Source organism: Zalophus californianus, chromosome 7 (genome assembly GCF_009762305.2).
Source record: "Zalophus californianus isolate mZalCal1 chromosome 7, mZalCal1.pri.v2, whole genome shotgun sequence".
Lineage (NCBI taxonomy): Eukaryota > Metazoa > Chordata > Mammalia > Carnivora > Otariidae > Zalophus > Zalophus californianus.
In genome coordinates, this window is record NC_045601.1 from 55,016,565 (window position 1) to 55,037,301 (window position 20,737).

At 40.3% G+C, this 20,737-nt stretch overlaps 1 long non-coding RNA gene across 3 annotated transcripts in view; it reads left to right on the forward strand.

Annotated features, from left to right (window-relative positions):
- The window catches only part of LOC113927781, a 78,291-nt gene that overhangs the window by 35,659 nt on the left and 21,895 nt on the right, over positions 1-20,737 (forward strand). Inside the window, exon 1 of one of the 3 annotated variants that reach the window (XR_003521735.2) lies at positions 30-170. The exons of 1 other annotated variant lie outside the window; for it this stretch is intronic. This is a non-coding gene — a long non-coding RNA (uncharacterized LOC113927781). Of the gene's footprint in view, positions 1-29; positions 171-20,737 lie in introns of those variants that run through there. One more of the 3 variants, XR_003521737.2, reaches the window with a different exon arrangement.

Sequence of the window (20,737 nt, forward strand, 5' to 3'; positions counted from 1 at the left end):
AGAGCTGTCAGTCAGACAGATCTCTTGTACCGGTCTATGAACTTTAGACTTTGCTTTCTCCACGGCTGCGGACTGGCTTTCTTTAGAGATGATTACAGCCTCCTTCCAGGATGTTTGAGATCCCATTTGCAGTTCACAGACTCATTGGTTTTAAAGGTAATTTCTACAAGGTAATTCAATCAAATCATTTTCTTGGTTGAGTCATTTTTTGGTTTTCAAAAGTTGCAAATAGCAGAGCGATGCTTTCAGAGACTTGTTGAGTTACAAGGGCACGTTTGTCATATTTGACTGGTTTCCTGGTTGAAATGGAGACAATTATTGGGTGTTGATATTATAATCAGTGAAATATACTGACCACTGATAACATCTCCCTGACCTTTATGCAGCATGTAGCAGAGTCTATACCTACATGGAGGAGACCAGATGCAGGACAACATATCTGCTTCGATACCTTTGTCTTGGACAGTAAGCTGTGCATGTGGTGTTAACGTAGTTGAGTTTAGAAGAGTCTCTGAGCATTGATATTTTCATCTGCAAAATGAAAACAAGATGATCTTCAAGTCCCATCTAGGGTAACTACTCTGTGACTCTCTGAATTAGTGACAATCTTTTGGATTAACTGGAAATAGTAAACTCTGCTCTTATTTTTATCTTTGCTAATAACTTGCTAAATGATCTATGACTTCCTCATCTGGGTTTTGGGCTTGCCTTGTTGACTTGTGTGTGTCCTGCCCTCTGGCGTACGTTCTTCTCCCTTCACCCAGAGGCTCTAGACTATCAGAAGACCTGGGGAGGGGCTGTCTTTCTGTAAGGTTACCACGGGCTCCAGCTCAGAGGTCATTGGCTCAATGGAACCATGCTCCCATGGTTCAGGCACTGTTCAGGGTGACAGATTCCATTGGCCCATTTTCCCATCTACTTTTACTTTCTGGGGCCTGTAGTCATTTTAGTGTGAGACTCTTGGACTTAGGTGATCAGTTAAGATGACTGTCCCCAGCATAAGGCACAGGAAGCCTGGATCCAGAGCAGCAATTTAACAGACAACGAGAAGCCCCTTGGGAGTCAAGGGAAGTTTGGAGCATGGACTGAGAGTGAGGCTGAGGTTCTGAAGAGAGGTCCCACCCCAGGCCTGGGCTATCACAAATGGGTCAGGCCAGTGGGGTAGACAGGTACCTGCAATGGAATGATGCCCCAGGAAGGAGGACTGGCTCTCGATGGCCTTGGGCCAACCCAGGGGTGCATCAAAACCCAGGTGTCAGCATGACCTCCTCATGCTAGCCGGGAAGTCTAGCTGGTAAATTCATCAGTAAGGTAATGTTTAACCTTCTATTTCCAATTCTACTTATTTTGTTGAAATTATCCTCCACCTTCTTAGTTCTTACAGTCCAGCAGTGAAAGATGATGTCCCATGACATTTTAGATTTTCATGGCCCTTATATTTCACAACAGGGATCTCACCTCTGTCAATATTTTCATGTCCTAATAACTGTAATCAAAGCTTGAGTTGGTCATATGGTAATAAATAGTTGTGCATCTGGGACATGGCTCTGTAAAACGCAGAACAGGAAACTCCACATCATATGGAAAGTTGTACTTTTAGTTTCATAACTCAACTTTTGCCTAACAAAGATAGCTCTTATTGAAACTGAGCCCTTAAAGCATAAGAAATATATTTAAATATTTTGTGAAAATGATATCTTTATACAAAACATTTTCCTATATGTCATCTTTTTGGAGTATTACAGTGATTCTCTGAGGTAAGCAGAGAGGTAATTATTATAACTAATTTATAAAAGAGGAAACTGGATTTCAGGGAAATTAAGTGACTTTGTTTGTGTCTTACAATTAGTAAACACATCATAACTGGATCCCGAGGTTTTTGCCTCTAAATCCATGGCTTTTCCGCTCTCCAGCTGCTGCCTCTGTGTGGCATGGTGTGCGTGTGTGTGTGTGTGTGTGTGTGTGTATGTGTGTGTATAATAAAACATATGTATGCCAGTGCATAGAAGCAAAGTTTATTTTGTCTAAAAATTGTAAGAAAACTTCTTGGTTTGGAAAATGACAAATGTTTGCCTATGTAATCTGAATGGTACCTAAGTAAAAGTAAGACACTTTCTGAAAACTTATAATAGAAAAATTCCATTCTATTAAGGGGATAGCAGTACAAATAATTTTATAAGCTTATTTTTATTTCTGGATGTATGGCCTCTAATAAAATTGTATTTTTGGGGAGCCTGGGTGGCTCAGTTGGTTCAGTGTCTGATTCTTGATTTTGGCTCAGGTCATGATCTCAGTGTTGTGAGTGAGATTGAACCCCCTGTCCAGCGTGGAGGCTGCTTAAGATTCTCTCTCTTCCTCTCCCTCTATTCCTCCTTGCCACTCTCTCTCTCTCTCAAAAAATAAATAAAATAAAATAAAATAAAATAAAATAAGATAAAATAACAATGGTATTTTGATGAACTGATTATAAGAAAATGTCTCTAATGAATGACACTTGTACAGGAAATGTTTCCACTAATTGTTTTTTGGGTTTTTAAAAAGATTTTATTTATTTATTTAAGAGAGGGAGAGAGAGCATGAGCGAGCATGAGCAGGGGGAGGGGCAGATGGACAAGCAGACTCCCTGCTGGGTGCAGAGCCCCATGCAGGGCTGATGTGGGGCTCAATCCCAGGACCCTGAGATCATGACCTGAGCCAAAGTCAGAAGCTTAACCCACTGAGCCACCCAGGCACTTCTCCTCTAATTGTTAAATACCTATCAGCTATTCCATATATCTAAAATATGCTAAAGAAGACTCACAATTTCACAACTCTATTATTTTGCTACTGCTAGCAAATATTTATATAGTTTCATCAGGTTTCATATTTCACCTAAACCATCCCCTCTCTGTCTTTTGTTGTTACATTATCAAAACCACCACAAAGCCAATAGAACACACTACACAGGTTAATGGCTTGGATAATGGCTCCCATGAGGTAGGATGTATGCATGCCACCTCCCCCCTTGCGCTCATTGAGATCAAGGCTTCCCCTCTTTAACTTTCCAATCTACTCCAGAAAGGATGAGTGTTACCTTCCTTTACTTTCTTTTTTTGGTGTTATTTTTTTGTTGGTTTGTTTTTGGGTTTTTTTGTTGTTGTTGTTGATTGGTAATTTATTAGAAATATACTAGAAGCAAAATACATGTTAATTCAACTTTACTGCCCTCTAAAATTTGTTACACAGTCTTAAATATTTAACCAGTTTTAAATACTTTGAATGTTCAAAATGTTTGAAGACTTTTGTAAAACTTTGCATGGGGATGGAAACTATGGCATGTCTATTAGGAAAATATTATTCTTGTTTACAAAGAAGGGGTACTACTCACTTCAGTAGAAAAAAATGACTTTGAAATGCCTGACATGTTTCAAATGCTTATTTTGTGAGCACAGGTTTAAAAAAAAAAATTAGGTGCCATTTTTATGAGACCTCCTGACCTTATTTTGATCAAGTTTTTACAAAATAAAAATACAATTTTTAGAAACATAAACACATCAAAACTTGAACTTTACAGTATTTCAAGGAAAGTACCGGATATATTAGACAGCTGAACATTGAGTCTTTTAACACAAGAGCAGGGTTGGCTTGACCTATGTGGGAAGTGCTCTTTGTTTACTATCCCTTCCTACTGAATTCTGGCTTACTTTTTCCTTTAATACCAAATTTTCATGTTAGGAAATAAGCCACAGAATGTTATTACTTCTCTTTTTCTCATCCTCAGGAAACCAGAAGTCTTTATGTGATCATTTCTTTCAGACAGTCCAGACTCCATTTTCTGTCTGCTCCTTTGCTTCTCCTCATATGAATCTTAATGCCAGTTTTAGCATTAACATTTCTTTTGTTCTTTGAGTGTACTTTGAAAATCCCTATTTGTGTGCCCTTGCTCATGTTATTCCCACATCTGAAATGTCTTCCCCCTTTCCATTTTACTATTGGAAGCCCTCTCTTTCAGACCCACGTCAAATCTCATTTTCTTTGTCACATTTCCTCAGGGTAGGTGTTCCCTCAGCACTCCTGCTCAGCTCATCTCTAAATCACTATTTTGTCAGTCAGCATTCATTATTCACTTTTCAATTTTTAGGACACAAAGATAAAGGTAGGTAGAGATGTCTTAAGGAGCCTATAATTTAATAGGAATGGTAGCCTATGTTTTACAAAGTAAGAATACCCCATGAGCAATGAAGGACAGAGAGATTCCAAGTGAGAGGGAGCATTTAATACATGAAAAAGCCCCTAGGGTAGGACTTGGTGCATACCAGTTGTCCAAGTAATTATTAGACCCTTTCTGTGTGGCTGAGGAAGGGGAACAGGAATCAGGCAAGACCTCATGGAAGAGGTGGCCTTCTGCCTGGCTCAAATAGGTGAAACCTGGGGGAGTGGAGAGGAGGAACTTGGTCTAGGCCAGCAAGTCTCAGACATTTTTGTTTCAGGACTCTTTAACCTCTTAACAGATATTGAGCGCACCCAAAAGCTTTTGTTTATGTGGATTGTATATGTAACTTATCTGAAATTAAAACTGAGAAAATAGATTTTTAAACTGAACATTCATTTAAAAATAATGATAAACTTACTACATTTTAATATTGCTAACATTGCTAACAAGGGTAGGCAAAATTTTCAAAACCAAAATATTTAACGAGACAAGTGACACTTTTTTCCAATCTCTTTAATTTCTGGCTTAATAAAAGAAAGCTAGATTCCTTGTCTGCTCTGCATTCAATTTGTTGCAATATCACAGATATTCTTCTAGAAAATTCCATCATACACTCATGAGAAATGTGAGTGAAAAAAGCAAGTAACATCTTAGTATTATTATGGAAAGAGTTTTTCCCTGGTGAGCTCCCTCAGAGAGACTCAAGGTCCCCCAGAGGTCCCTGGACCATACTTTGAGAACCACTAGTTTATTCTATACATGGCTATGGGCAGAGATTGCAATGGGTGATTAATAAAATGAATGGCTGATGTTGATTTTGATGATGATGATGATGATGGTATATATGTGTGTGTTCACATTTAAAGCTTTATATATGCACACATATACATGTATGTGCCTATCTATCGTTAGTTTTGGGGGTGCTAAAAGTCCAAGCACTATAATGCTGTTAAATCATAGAGCTGACTCTTAATGATTTGCCTAGAGGTAGTAACAGAGGCAGTGTTAGTAATAAAGCTAATTACTCTTTCTACAAAAGAAATTAGTCAGAAAAGGAAATCCATGTGCACAGACAGGATGGCAAACTGTGCAAATGTTAAATTCCTAGGGCTTTTGGTACCACTTTATCATGTCTCCTTCCTGCCCTGGTGACAGATGGCAGGTGTGGTCACATTTGCACATGAATCAAGCCTCCTTGGAAACCCAAGCCTTGAAATCTGCCATAGGAAGTCCATACTCTTTAGCAATTTTTCAAGAGAATTGCATCAGGAAGAGCTTAGCAGGTTCTTTTGGAAATCAGTTTTAATGGTGCATACTCAGGGCTCAGAGAGAAAAGTAGAATGTGCCCCCAGCCCCCGATTCCTCTTTCAGAACATGTCCTTGGGAGGCATGTCAAAACAAGGCAGGTCTCACGTTACCTTCCTCCAGAGGAAGCCTTGACCAGACTTGATTTGCTTCAACTTATACATTGAAGATGGAGGTTAGCTACAAAGAAAGTTTAAAAATTCTTTGGCATTTAAACTAAGAATGTATATGTTTCATGTGTTTTATTTCTATTTTGTAGATGGAAAGAACGGGTGAGTACAGATTGAAACAATCAGATACATTGAAGGAAACACCATAAATTTACACAATTTTCAAGGAGTTCAGGGGTTGTCTGATGAGTCCAACACTCTATTTTACAGAGGACTCCGAGACCAGGGAAGTTAAAGTACTTGCCTAAAGACTGTGGGTTTTCTGTTTGTGCGTCTCTGAGCTGAAGGTTGTTTGTGTCCCATACAGTGCACCAGTGAGTGGTTGAGTTTAGGCTTTTTAAGAACCCAGGCATTATCTTCTTTAGGAGCTGCACCATTTCCTGTATTGACAGCTTGTGCATAAAATGAGGTATTGGGGACATGGTCTCTGGCACCAAATGAGTGAAAAGAGTCTTTTTGTTTTGCTCTTAAAGGGGCCACCATGCTTCTCAGTGAGGCTTTGAACAAGTCATCCAATAGACAGGGACTCCAGGCAGGTGATTCTCCACCCTAGCTGCCCATTGCAACCAGCTGGGTTGGGTTACAAAATCCGAAGTCTCTGGCCCCCGAAAACCAGATCAACTAAATCAGAATGACAGTGGGAGAGAGCATCACATGAGCATCGCACCAGGTCATTCTCATACACATTAGCGTGGAAGGTTTTGCTCCGGAGTCGGCCTGTGGCTGCTCTTGGAACCTTGCTCCCCTCTTGCTCTGAAGATGGACTTATGCTGCCCACTTACACCCTAGAGAAGAGGCAGCATCCCTCACAGGTCTTGCTACAAAATTTCAAGGAGGACTGGTTGATTTTGTTGGCGAGGGAATGTACAGCCCACTGAGGCCAGTGACCACCACCTCTTGCTTTGCGAAGGACAAGTAACTCTATGACATATAGCTTCCTGCTTGTCTGCACGCTGCCCACCACATCGCACGTCTGGTCTTCCATGAGCAAAAGTTTCACTACTGAAATCAGTGGGTGACCTTTCTCGTTTTTCATACACCCGGAAGAAGAGACAGTTTGCTATCGAGTAGGTTTGCTATCGAGTTTAAAACTTCTGCAAGACGAGAGCATCTCGAAATGGAAGCCCGAATGGGGAGCATTTCTCCATGCCTTTGTGTTTTTCACCATTTGCTGCCAGTCGAGATGGTTTATTTTGTGAATGTTTTCAATGTCTCTGTAACGCGCTGAAGAGATGGACTCACAGACTATCCAAACTGTGTGTGGTCAGGGAAACCATTCCTTTCTCCCCACTTTTATCCAAAGATGTTGGCATCGTGCAAGCAACGAGGAGATTCCAAACTGTAATGCTCACAGTGTTGGCTCCTCCCTGTAGGGCTTAGGACATGAGGCCTGTCATGGCAATGCGCTAGGGAGTGGGAGCTGAATCTAATCACCATCTGGAAAAGCCTAGTAGGAGAAAAGAGAAGGAACAGAAAACCCTGAGGCAGGAAGGAGAAGCTGGGCAGTCAGCAGGCAGCCAGCTCTGGCTTCTTCTCCCCATCTCGGGCTCCTCCTGCCTGCCTCCTCCCACCCTGGCCCCATTGCTCCCTGGCCCAGGCGGGAGCTCCAGTAGCCCCAGCATACAGGGGCAGGTGCTCTGCTCCTGGCTGCCCAAGGCTAATCTTGCATTTGAATTATTCGAGGGAGGAAAAAGAAAACTCAGTCACCGCCCCCCCTCTCCCCTCCAGAGAATCCAGTCCAGGGGCTCCCATGCGAAAAATCATGAATTAAATATTGATGTAATAAATTCCATTTCAGGAAGTAGTTTAATTAGCAAAAACTGTAATTCTGTTGTATGAGTATGTTTGCTCATGATTGTTAAACTGAGTGTATCAAATTCATAGATATATTTGTATGTTTTGACAGTATTTCATTATGAATGATCAATTTATTTTGTTCAGATTCGTAGGAGATACCTTTACAAGTTTAGAAAATTGTGTGGAAGAAAGAAAAATGATAAAAATCTACCAATTATCTTTCTCCCCCTGCATATTAGAAGACCACCATTATCTATTTCAGTGGAAAATCACCTCAGTTGTACTTTTGAAGCAAACTTTGAGAATTTCTGGTATAGTGGATGAACTGTTAGACTCTAAGAAAAACCATACACCGTCTCAAGTTGAGATTCTGGTCAGTGCTCTGTTCCTGACAAGCCCTGTGGCTTTCAACCAAGTCTCAGCCCCCATTCCTCTGTGAAAACTGATGTTCGCACTGCTGGGCGCCCAACACGCTATGATTCAAGCTAAGTTGTCAGTGGCTTGGAGGGAGGCGAGAACTTTAATTATAAAGAAAATCTCCCAGCAAACATTATTTGATGATAGCAGAATGGAAACCAGCCAGCAGAAAGGCAAATCGTGTGCTCACCAAGAGCCAGAGCAACCGTCTCTAGGAGCTGATTTTTTTTTTTACTGAAGCACCTGAGGAAAGAGTCTGAATTTCAGGCTTGAAGGGGAAGAGACAGGCGTGAGAGGACCCCATACATGGAGGAAACAAAACTCAAGTGGCGAGAGAGGGAAGAACAAGAGCAGAAGAGGAAGTTCCTCGTTGTCTTGTCAGTTTTGATTCCTTCCTCTACAGAGACCCAAGAGAAAAGAAAGAAGGTGCAAGCTAGCAGGGGAAGGGAGAACTTTGCAGGTCGGGAAGGGCAAGGGGCCTGAAGAACAAGACATGTATACAGGCGCCAGGAGGGAGAGGGCAGAGCCTCATATTGAAATGCCGGGACTGATTAATTCACTCGAGGGTCTTCCAGGAAAATGACTGAAATAAGAATGACTGATAACACTGGCACAAAGATGAGGGTGCTGGGGGGGGCGGGGCAAGAGCTTGGATTGTGTCCACGACGGATTTGGGATTCCAGCCCCAACGTCAGCGTTGAAGAACTGTGAGGCAGAAGGTCAGATTGTTAAAACAGCTCAGCTTCCTCATCAGCAAAATGGTGAGATTAATAACTTCTCATAGATTTCCTATGCAAAGGACCTATCAAGATTCTTGCCACAGAGTGAGCATTCCACAAAGAGTTCTTGTCATCTTGTTTTGAGTGAAATGGGGATTGGGGAGGGGATTTAAGAGCTGAGCATACCTGTGGGGCAGGAATCAGAATAGTTCCATGTGGCTCCATCTGGGATTGTGAGGTAGGAACTTGGGGAATGCATGTTAAGATAAACCACTCAGTTATTCTGTGTGTGGGATGGGGGAGCTGACTGGCTCGGTTCAGAATGCAGCCACCAGCAGAGACCCTGCAGTAGGACACAGCCCTCCTGCTGCCATGGGGACAAGTAGAGAGGGAGATGTGAGGCCAAACCCCCAGAGGCAGGCCATGAAAAGCCGGCTGTGAAGAAGCAGGTACAGTGGCTATGGGGCTGACCCAAACCCCCATTGGCCATCTCAGAGCTCACAAGAACTGGTTGCAAAACAATAAAGAGAAATAGGGAGGACAGTGAAAGGAAGAATCCAGGAGAAAGATCAGGGTAGGCAGAAAATGAATATAGAAATAAACATGGGGGGAAAGTGAAATCAGCACCTTCTTTCTCTTATTAAAGGGTGATTTATGGACTAAGAGAACAAGAGTTGAAGATAGTGGTGTGTGAAAACACTCAGCTGTGACTCTCTTTGGAAGAGTCCTGTAGGCAGTCTGAGTAGGAGTCCCTGGGGGTGAGAGTGCAGGTGCCTCCCTTCAGCATGTGGTGGTAACAGCTCCAGTGAGACCCAAGGACACTGGGTCTGGGTCCAGTTTCCTATCAGCCTTTAACTGGCTCCATGACTTGCCTACAGTCACTTCACCTCTCTGGGCCGTAGCTCGAGCTGGGCAATGAAGGAGTTGGACCAGAATATCAATTCTAAGCTTTTAAACAAATCCCCACCTCCTTTTGAACAACGTAAGAATCTTGTGCTGCTCTCCTTTCCCCGGTGTGGACAAATGGTCCTTTTCAATAACTCCCAGCCCTGGCTGAGAACCCCCAAGCAAATCATTACCCAGGCTCCTCCCGAGGCTGATGTCTGGCTGCTCTATGAGTGGAGAAGGACAAATATGTGTTCCCAAGACAGTAATAAAAGAAAGACAGGGTGGAAAGGAAGGTGGAGGGGCTCAGCACAGGTTCTGACGTAGATGCTGCCCTGGAAGAGATTGCCTAGTGACCAGAAACTCAGGTGAGGATGGGAACAGTCAAACTCAGGTCTCACAGCTCGTGAGCTGTAGGAATGCAGCCTGGGAAGCCTGGAGCAGGAGATGACCCCTTTCGTGTGGCTAATTCCACCAGGAGACTCTCTGGGGCGGCTTCATGCTGCTCTCCAGCTCCAAGGAAGTAAGGTCATGGAAGGTCTGGCTCTGGGTTGCCCTGGATATTACAAATCAGTATTGTTGCCAGACTATGCAAAAGGAAGCCCGGACAATCTATGACCAGCCCCTCCGCCCTTTAATCGGTGGTGATTCAAGCCTCAGCTACATCCTATTTTAACTTCTTTTGGAAAATTTCTGCCCCTTCATCCTACTACACATATGCAGCTCAATCAATTCTTGTGAAATGGGGGTGAAAGCATAAGGGGGTAATGCTGCCTAATGGTTAAAAAACAAAACCAAACCGGGTCTGGAGCTGCACAGGCTCAGTGTACATACAAGCTTACTAGCTGTGTGTCCTTGGCAAGCTACTTAACCTCTCTGTGCCTCATTTCCTCAGCTGTAAAATGTGGTTAATAATCCTCTCAACCTCCCAGGATTGTGACAATAAGGGAGTTAATAAGTGTGAGATACTCAGAAGAGTGCTTGGCACAGAGTAAGCACTACACAGTGTATTATTAGCTGTTAGTATTTTCTAATTTCTCACATTTTTTCCCTAAATGTGAGGAATTTTCCCTTTTATTATTTCCTCTCTCAGTACTTTAAAAACTTTTTTAATTTAAAATTTTTTTGGGGGCAAAAGGGTAAAAGCCAGGAGCGCACAATAAAGCAACTATGGAATCAGTAGTAACAAACCTGAGAAATTTTCACTCTTCCTCTTTCCTCTTATTCCTGCTATAACTTTTTTTAATATGTTTTATTTATTTATTCACAAGAGTCAGAGAGAGAGAGAGAGAGAGAGAGAGAGGCAGAGGGAGAAGCAGGCTCCCCGCCTAGCAGGGAGCCCGATGCGGGACTCGATCCCAGGACTCTGGGATCATGACCTGAGCCGAAGGCAGACGCTTAACCATCTGAGCCACCCAGGTGCCCCCCTGCTATAATTTAAAAAAAGACTATTGGCCGTTATTTTCTAATCACTCCTATAGGTAATTACATCACCTGTAATTAATAGACTTCCACACCCCCCCGCCCCCCAAGGAGTGCTAGTGAACTTAATAGAAACAGGATTTGGGAGAAGACCAGGTAGGGGCCTCTCCTTGCCCAGGTCTCTGTTTTCTTCCTGACCTACCTTCACTTCTGCAGGGAATTTAAAGCCACAAACACCCTTGATTTTTCAAGTTCAGGTTTAAATTTGATGCTAATTTTCAGATACAGTTTCTTAATCTATTAACATATAATGGAGAAGGAATATGGTGAGTTCTTCGTTGTTCTGAGCAGAAAGAGAAGCCATAGCAAAGAAAACCCACTTTTCAGGGATTACAAATCTTTATATAGATTTGGAAGGTATCTGGAGGACAAAAGCTTAAAAGGTGAATGGAACGAACATTTCTATGTTCATAGGGCTTTGTTTGGCAATAGAGTATTCTAGGTTGGAAAGGAGGTGGGGGAAGTAAAGCAATACATATTATCTTTAATTGTAATTGTGTTCTATTCTGTATCTGCTAATGAGAAAGTATTGGGGAAAGCTTTTCCAATGAGATAGCCTAAAAGATAATCCCAGGATTTAAAATTCAAGCCGAGGAGGCAAAATGCTTTTACCAAGGTATTTGTGTATACGTGAGTGTGTTTTTGTTTTTTGGCTTTTGTTTGTTTGTTTGTTCATTTCGTAACATCAAGGGTTTTTTGGTTTTTTTTTTCCCTATCAAATCACAAATACTTCCTGGCTGGGTCCTTTCAACTTTGCGATTGCACTTAACCTTATGCACCCAGACCCAAAAGTCCTTTAATCAAGGGAAAGTCACCGAACCACACCCCAGAACAGGAAAAATAAAAGACATATTACTGTGTGAGCCACTTTCTTTCAGGCAATGTGCCTGTTGTGATAAATTATTTCATTTATTCATCATGAGCTGGAGACAGTCATAATACCTTATTTACAGGAAGTTCTCTCATATATGGGCTTTGCTAGCTTAACTGAACTTAACACTGACTCCTATCACTCAGAACCCCACCTATAATTACTTTCCTTCCTTCTTACCTGACCGGGTGAAGGGGTTAGGCTGGCGGCCCTCTGAAGACAATGTACTCTTCTTGAGGATTTCTGCCGCTCAAAAACAGGTGGGAGAAGTGGCATAAACATACCTTGGCAGTGCAGGAAATTTCTTGTGGCTTCTGTATACTCTTGGCTACCTGTAGTATAGTGCTGACCCTGAGCTATTTACCTGGCTCCTCACTGGATTGTGAGCCCTTGGAAACTTGGGTCCATATCTTAATTCACCTTTTATAGACTCACTGCCTGTAATGTTATTTGAACTTACTAAATTATTATATTAGGAATCTTCTAAATCCCTTTTCCTTCTGCCAAAGAACTTAAGAGATACTCAACGGATAGTCTTGTGGAATTAATGCATGTTTTTGAATTGTATGGGCTTTGCTACCGAGAAGCTAGATGTCAGACCAGGCACACCTTGATGACATGGTGGAGATGATTAATCTCCAAACCAGGGGCAGGGGTGGGTGAGGAGAGAGCATTTGTGGAGTCATTGGGTGATAGAGGCCTCCCCAGCAGGAGGGTTTACCCAGATTCCCTCTTATCCCTGTTTGTGTAATTCCCCCCTCTGACTTTGCAGGAACCCAGACAGTTGTCTGGCATCATCCATGTCTGTTACACAACCAGAATGTGTTTTCTTGCAAGCTTTTGACTTCCCTTAGCAGACAGGATTTTTGCTTGAGTGCCAGCTTGGAGATCCCCAGCACCAAGATGAAGAAGCGGGAACCCCGAGTAGTTGTCCCGCCCTAGTTCGGACAGGGTCCTGGCCTATGGGTGAGAATTGGCTCTGTTCACATCTGCCTTACCAGTAGTCAGCTTGGCCTACTGCACCTCTTTGTTTTTTGGAGAAGTCTTTGCTATTGAACTAGAGATGTGGGATCCCCAGTCAGAAGGAACAGTTTATCATGAATCAACTTATTCCATCACGTAGCCCATAGGGAGAAGGCTGGGTGGGATGCACAGTTCCATGTTGGAGCCTAAGCGTCTTCTTCAACAAAGGATGAGTTTAAGGGTGACCACAGGAGAACAATACTTCCTTTGTTGTGGAAAGCCTCCTCTAATTTTTCTCCTGGTTGTGGTTGCTGCTAAGGCTATTTGTTCATGCAAGTGTTTATGGCATGCCTTTGCACTTTGTCAGGGGAAACTGGCCTTCCATCCTGCCATTTTGCAACATGACTTCTGACTGTATCTCACTGATCCTAATAATAGACATTGTGGCAACCACCTGTGCTTAAGGTCATTGCCTCATGGGTTTCACTCTAATGCTATCCTTCCTGGTGTCCTAGTCATAGATCTGAATAGGCACACCCCTTCCTAAGTACATGCAAATATGTCATTAGAAACAAAACAAAACAACTTGCTTCTTCATGAAAAGCTCGTGACTGGCACTCCACCAAGTATAATGTTGGCAAACCTGTTGTTCATCTTCCCTCACCGTGAGTTTGGTAGATGCGCACTACCTGAATCACCAGGCAATCTGAAGGAAAGTATTTTCTGTTATTGTATAGCTTACACATGAGATGTTCAGTGAGTGGATACTTACATCAACTGGACTCAGTCACATGGACTATAATTTCGGCAATCCAGCCCTACAGGTCATTGACACATGTCTCTTTCAGGCTGGGTACCTATTTACACAGCTGATACCTGATTTGTAACACACACTATACTCCTGAATAATAGAAATGAAGATGAGGAAAGTCCAAAGCAATACTGAACCAAGAACACTCTGGGATGCTTGGCTATGAGCATTGCATTTCCTTCTCTTTTTGTTACTTTCCTGATCCAAGTTGCTTAATCTCTTTTGGTTTAGTTGGCTCATCCATAAAATGGGGCTATAACAATACATTACCTGCCTCAAGACAGCCTGCTTGATAATGATCTTTTAAGATGCCTTAAGATCTCATTCTGAATCACACTGTTATGTCACCAGTACAGAATTTCCTTGTAGGTTTGTTTTTGAACTGATTCAAATGAATGGATCTTTCACTGACACTGAGATTAAGTGCAATTGAACACAAGCAGCCCCTACCTTTCTTATCCCTCAGTCTTGCTCCTATTCAGTAACAGATCAGTTGGCTTAGGATGGTTATATATTACAAATGAGGAGTCATCAGATGAACTCTCATGTCAAAATTATGAGGTTTAAAATTTTTTCCTGTAACCTAAATTAGATGGGCTTAACCAATTCAGAGTGATCTTACCATGGTCCAAATTATTGTGCAGGTTAGTGGAAGTCACAGTCGTTTTCTTCGTGCTGGGTTCCAATGTACAGGAGTGGAGAACTTCAAACCACACTGTTCACCCTTCGTGTGTCAGTTTAGAGTTAAATAACTGTCTAATTGTAAGTGGCTTTTAGCCCAGCTGGGTAAGTGGCCTTAAGAGATTTTTAGAGATGAAACTTTGAAAACAATAACAACCATAAGAAATGACTGTTGGGGATATATTTTAATGATCATCTGCAAATGATTAGTACATAGTACTTGTCTTTAACAAACTGATTTACCCTACAGTTTTCCTTGCTTGATGCACTGTATTTCCTGCATGCATTTATCACAGCTTGGCATCGTTTTTTAAACATCTGGGTCCTGCCTGATAAAGGGGATTTGAGTACAAAAAAATTCCCCATAAGGTAAAATAACAACTTTCTCTCCTCTTAATGTTCTTCTCCCCTCCCTTGACAGCTGCCCTGGACTGTGAAAGGAGAGACTTAAATGAAGACCCCCACCCACCAGACTCCCCATTCTAGAACCTCCACCCCCAGCTCACAGACTCCTTCTTCTCCTCTATAGCCTATTTGTCTGCTGAAGGTCAGTTTATGTCTCACTTCCTCTAGCTCTGAGTTTTTCCAAACTTTTTATCACAATTCAACATACAAACACACCTTGCATATTATGTTTAACAAATACTTATAATACCTAGTATGTCCCAAGGACTACTCTAAGTAGCTTAAAAATACTAATCCACTAAATATTCATAATCATAGGTGGTAGAGACTCTTATCCCCACTTTACAGATGAGGAAACTGAGCGGAGAAAAGTTTAAGTAAGTTCCCCAAAGTCAATGCTTGTAAATGGCAGAACCCATTATGAACCCAGGCATGGATTTTACTTATTCTATTCTATTCAATTCGATTTGATTCGATTCAATTCGATTCGATTTACACAAATGGTAATCAGGATCCACTAAGTTTCTTTATTGTCATGAAAAACACTAACATACCACTCTATCCTTCTTATCACTGTAGTCTGGTAACACAGAATAAATTGTCTAAATTACTAATTTGGCCCTTGTCAATGCTGTTATTAGTTATCTTTGTGGATATTTAACAAAGTGATAAACACCGTGTAACTCAGACTTTGGGTAAAATAGCAATGTCAATTGTTAAATGAATGCCTTTTCCAGGCTTTAGGGCCAGATGAAGGTGATGGTTATCTTAAGGAGAATGAATATGTCCACTATCAGCCCTTCCGAGGAGGATTTAATATCTAAGGTCTTAGTTTGGGAGGTAGGTGTGGCTACTTCCTCTTTCTGAGCTAGGGATGTCTTTGATCTAGACTCTGAGGCATGAAAATTTTGGAATGGGTCCTTTGATAGAGAGGAGCTCTCCCTGGCTATGTGGTGCTCATTGGAAGTGATACAAGAAATCACATTTGAGGACCCTGGAGGTGAAGTTGGGTTGTTAGCTGGTTGTAGATTAAAGTAGTATAAGGGAGAGCAGAGTCCTCTCTCCTGCAACCATAGTTGGAATATATTCCTGTAATGGAGACCCCAGGATATTCTTTTATATAGTCTTTGGTGAATGTTCCATGTTGGCAGAGGGCTGAGCTCTACCCAGACATTCAGGGACCAGGGACCTAGAGGTCATTCAGTTGCCATCCCTTGGTTCTCAGAGTGCATGGTTCCATAAAGCTGAAGCTACTTACGTAACAAAACTAAGACATTATTTGCTCTTTTCACTCTCACTCTTCCATGAGTATAGAGTTTTCCAAAGCTACCTGATAGGTCATATCACAACAAGTTGAATGTAGAAGTAGATACAAGAATCTTACCATCTTCTATTAAGCCAGACTTTAAAGAGATTTGCAAAAAATGGGAAACAATTCCATCTCCTCACAAAGTTTATTTTTTTAAATATAGTTGCTACTAATACTGGCAAAATACTTAAAATATTAATAAAATATATTATTAATATTAACATGTGATGCTTTATTATTTTCAATGAATTAATAAATGCATATATTTTAAAATTTTGTTTTAATTTATAATTTATAATAAAGTAATTATCACTAGGTATAACTCATATGAACAAAAACTTATGACATCATTAATAATTTTTTAAGAATACAAAGTGACCTTGAGACCAAGAGGTTTCCTTTTTTTTAAAGATTTTATTTATTTTTTTGACAGAGAAAGACACAGCGAGAGGGGGAACACAAGCAGGGGGGGAGTGGGAGAGGGAGAACAGGCTTCACGAGGAACGGGGAGCCCAATGCGGTGCTCGATCCCAGGACCCTGGGATCACGACCTGAGCCCAAGGCAGACGCCTAATGGCTGAGCCACCCAGGTGCCCTGAGACCAAGAGGTTTCAAAACTGCTGCATTAGAGCATTGATGTGGTCTACATGGATCAAATCTGGTTCACTGCCAGACTGGATTGGAGATGGCAGGTAGAGAAGGAGAAGGGTTCTTCTTACACTTATGCTTGTGTTCTCTATGCAACTTCCTTTCCAACATCATGGTAGCTGCGTTCCAACGAAGAAACATCCTCAGAGTGAGTATTCCAAGAAGATAAGGCCCAGTATGCAAGCACTTATCAAGCCTTATACTCATATGACCAAGCTCAGAGTCAATGTGGGAGGGAAATGCACAAAGTCATCAACACTAGGAGGTATGGTTCATTGGTTATCACCAAAGTAATAGCCTACCTCAAGTGGATTTAGAACAAGGACTGTAATTTTATTTTTATAGTAAAAGGGTGGAGCATTCTGAGCTATATAGAGTATAAATCATATCTTACATAATATATATTCCATATTTTCCTCATGAAGAATATATCAGATATATCATTCAGTCATAGGAGATACTACTAAAATCATAGCAATAAAATGATTAAATCAGTTTTCTTACAAAAAGTAAAATGAACTGAAATTGGGTTTTCCCAAGGAAAGTCATGAATTCTGTCTCCCCGATTAGACAGTAGCAGAGACTTTTTTCCAACACTCGGTATTTAGAGGGTTACAGTAAAACTCCATGAAAATTTGAAGACACATTGAAGGTAAGCTGACAGAAATCAATACCTAAGGGATGTGATCAGCTAAATGGTTTGGTGTTTGTGAATGTGTTGCTGATGATTAGGGAGTATCTGCTGAATCCTATCATGGAGGCTTGAACATTTGTCAAATACAACTCAGGTGACTAGCCCATTCATTCTATAAAATAAGACTGTAATATATGTGATTATAAAAATGCAAGTTGCCATTACTTAACAGCATGATGACAAATGTGATGGCAGCAATGATGCCTTGTAAAACTGATTAAAAGGGAAATGAAGGGTAAAAAATTGTCACTGCAGTAAAACACTGAAGGTAGCAGTTATTTCTTTTTTTGCTGAGTAAGATTCCATAGTATGGATGTAACAGAATTTGCTTATCTATTTACAAGTTAAAGGGCTTTGGGTTGTTTCCAGGTTTTGAGTTTTTTTGGTGATTATGAATAAAGCTATAATAACACTTGTCTTTTTGTTTTGTTTTGTTTTGTTTTTTTGTTGTTTAATTTTATTTTATTATGTTATGTTCGTCACCATACATTACATCATTAGTTTTTGGTGTAGTGTTTCAGGATTCATTATAACATTTGTCTTTGCGTGGACATATGTTTTCATTTTCTGTGGGGTAAATACCTAGAAGTGGGATTATGAGGTGGGATTATGGTGAGTATATGTGTAACTTTACAAGAACTAGCATTTGTCTTTGTCAGTTTTACAAAGTTTAGTCATTCTAATAGGTGTGTAGTGGTATCTCATTGTGGTTTTAGTTGGCATTCCTCTAACTATAAAGAATTCTGAGCATTTTTTTTGGTGCTTATTTCTCATCCATATATATTTTTTTTTTTGGTGAGCTTTCTGTTCAAATCTTTTGCCTATTTTAAAACCGAGTTGTTTGTTTTCTTATTATTGAGTTTTGAGAATTCTCTGTACATTCTGGATGCAAGATCTTTATCAGATATGTGTCACAAACCTCTTCTCCCAGTCTGTGGCTTTTAATTTTTTTAAAAGTATCTTTTAAATTTTGATGAAGTCCAATTTATTACCTTTTTTCTTTTATATATCTTGCTTTTTGTGTTCTAAGACATCTTCGCTTGCCCCAAGGTCACAAGAAGTTTTCTTGTATTTTTTTTTCCTAGAAGTTTTATAGTTTTAGATTTAACATTTAGGTCTGTGACCACTATGAATTTTTTATATGTGTTCCCAGGTATGGGTTAGGATTCATTTGCACATATGGATGTTCCATCACCATTTGTTGAAAAGAATAAACTTGTGCCATTCAATTGCCTTGGCACCTTTGTTAAAAATGAATTGACCCACCGAGTGGATCTGTTTATGGACTGTATCTTATTCCATCAAACTGTATGTTTATCCTTTTGCCAATATCACACTGTCTGGATTATAGTAACTTTACAGTAAATCTTGAAATCAGGTTGTCTGTGTCCTCCAACTTGTTTTCTTTTCCAAGATTGTTTCTGCTATTCCAGCTCTTTTTCAGTAGTATATTGGTTAAGTTCCTCTTCTGATCCTCAAGTTTCCCACCTTTTAAAATGTGAATCATAATCATATCTATACCACAGAGTTATTGGAAAGGTTTAATTTTTGTAAATCATTTAGTAAGGTGCCTGGCACATTTTAACCTTTCAGTAACTGGTAGCTGTTATTACTATTATTATTTTCATTCTGTAGTTTGCATGACAACTTTTCTATTATTTCATCTGAAAACTTGTGCCTTGCTTTGTTCTGAAACATGAATACACCTGCTACAATTCTTTTTTTCATTTTTTTAGTAGAGGTTCATTTCCTGTAAAAACATTTACAGGATAGCACTTTGTCTGGTTGAGGCATTAAAATATAAATTTGAAAAGGAGCATCCTGGCATGGAAATATTTCTTGAGTATCTCAATTTACTAAATTTTCAGGGGAAATGATACATAAAAATAATGAAGATTAATAAAAGATGCCATTGACATTCTGAGTGGAGGAAGAAACAGCTTACAGATCAGGAGGAAGACTCTGGAGTCAGAACCCAATAAACTTGTGTCTTGACTTGCAACTTCCTAGCTATGAAATCTTGAATGCATTCTCTTGTAGTTTCAATTTTCTCATCTGCTCCAGGTCTCATAGGGCTTGTGGAGAAGATAAGTGAGTTGATGGCTGTGAAAGTGCTTTGTAAAGTGTAAAATACTAAATCCATGGCTCCCAAACTACATACCAAGGTCCCCTGGATGCTGCAATGAAGTCATAAGGGTGCTGTGGCTTATTTTAAAATTTCTTAGGAAATATCTGTTGAACACTGCATGAATCATTATAGTGTGCTATTTTGGCCCTAACTACTTAATAAATAAAAATGTTAGGTATGCATTTTGGTGAGTCATTAAGTGTACTATGAATGGGAAAGTTGGGAACCGCCATGATAAACATCCATTTTCATGAAAGCCATGTAAGTGCTGGGCTCTTGTGCCTGGATAAATGTGAGTTACTATTTTTTGTGGTTTCGTTACTTAATAATCTTTGATGTACATTTTTGGTGTAAAAAGCCTTAAAACCCATGTCAGGAAATGTTGCCAGAAGTATTAGGACAAACTTGTAGCATCATTAGGTATTTAAATGGCTATCAAGCAACCACTCCCCTTCTCTTTACCTTCCCAACAAACACACAGAGTGATCTCATGTGCTAACTGCTGCTACATATCTTAATTAGTCTCCGCGACATCTTGAGAGAAGCATTTTTCATACTCTGTTACAGATGCAGAAACAGGTTGAAGAGGTTAAGGGACTGAAGCAAAGCCACATAGCTAAGTGACAGATGTTTGACCCCAGCCCTGTTGTGCCCCTGTAGGGGAGGGAATCCTAAATGAGTGATCTACTCCTACTTATTTCTCAATTTATCTATATTATTTTTAAAGTCTTGTTTTGATCTTTAATTGTTTGAGGAAAAATGCTTGGTGAGGTTGGCTGGAGCTTACCTACAATTATTCTTGAATTCTTTTTTTAAATTTTTTTATTGTTATGTTAATCACCATATATTACATCATTTAGTTTTTGATGTAGTGTTCCATGATTCATTGTTTGTGCATAACACCCAGTGCTCCATGCATATTCTTGAATTCTTATAGCATGAACCATGTGTTCCTATAGCCAAAACTTAGCTCTACCAAAATCTGCATGTTATAGACCGAAGAAACTATAAAAACTCAGTTTTTGTTAAGTGCAAAATGTTACACAGATTTTTTTTAATTTATAAAAAGTAAAAGGGGGATAAGATGCTCAAATAAAAAATTCAATCTCCTTTTTTCAAAGAAAAATAATGATTTCATGATGTGGTGAGTTGCCATCATTACCAGAAGACATATGGTTTCATATATACAATTGGTGAACTAAGGATGCTTGTTCAAATGTTTTGGCCATGCAGCTTTCCAGGGCTGTAGGGAATGGTTCA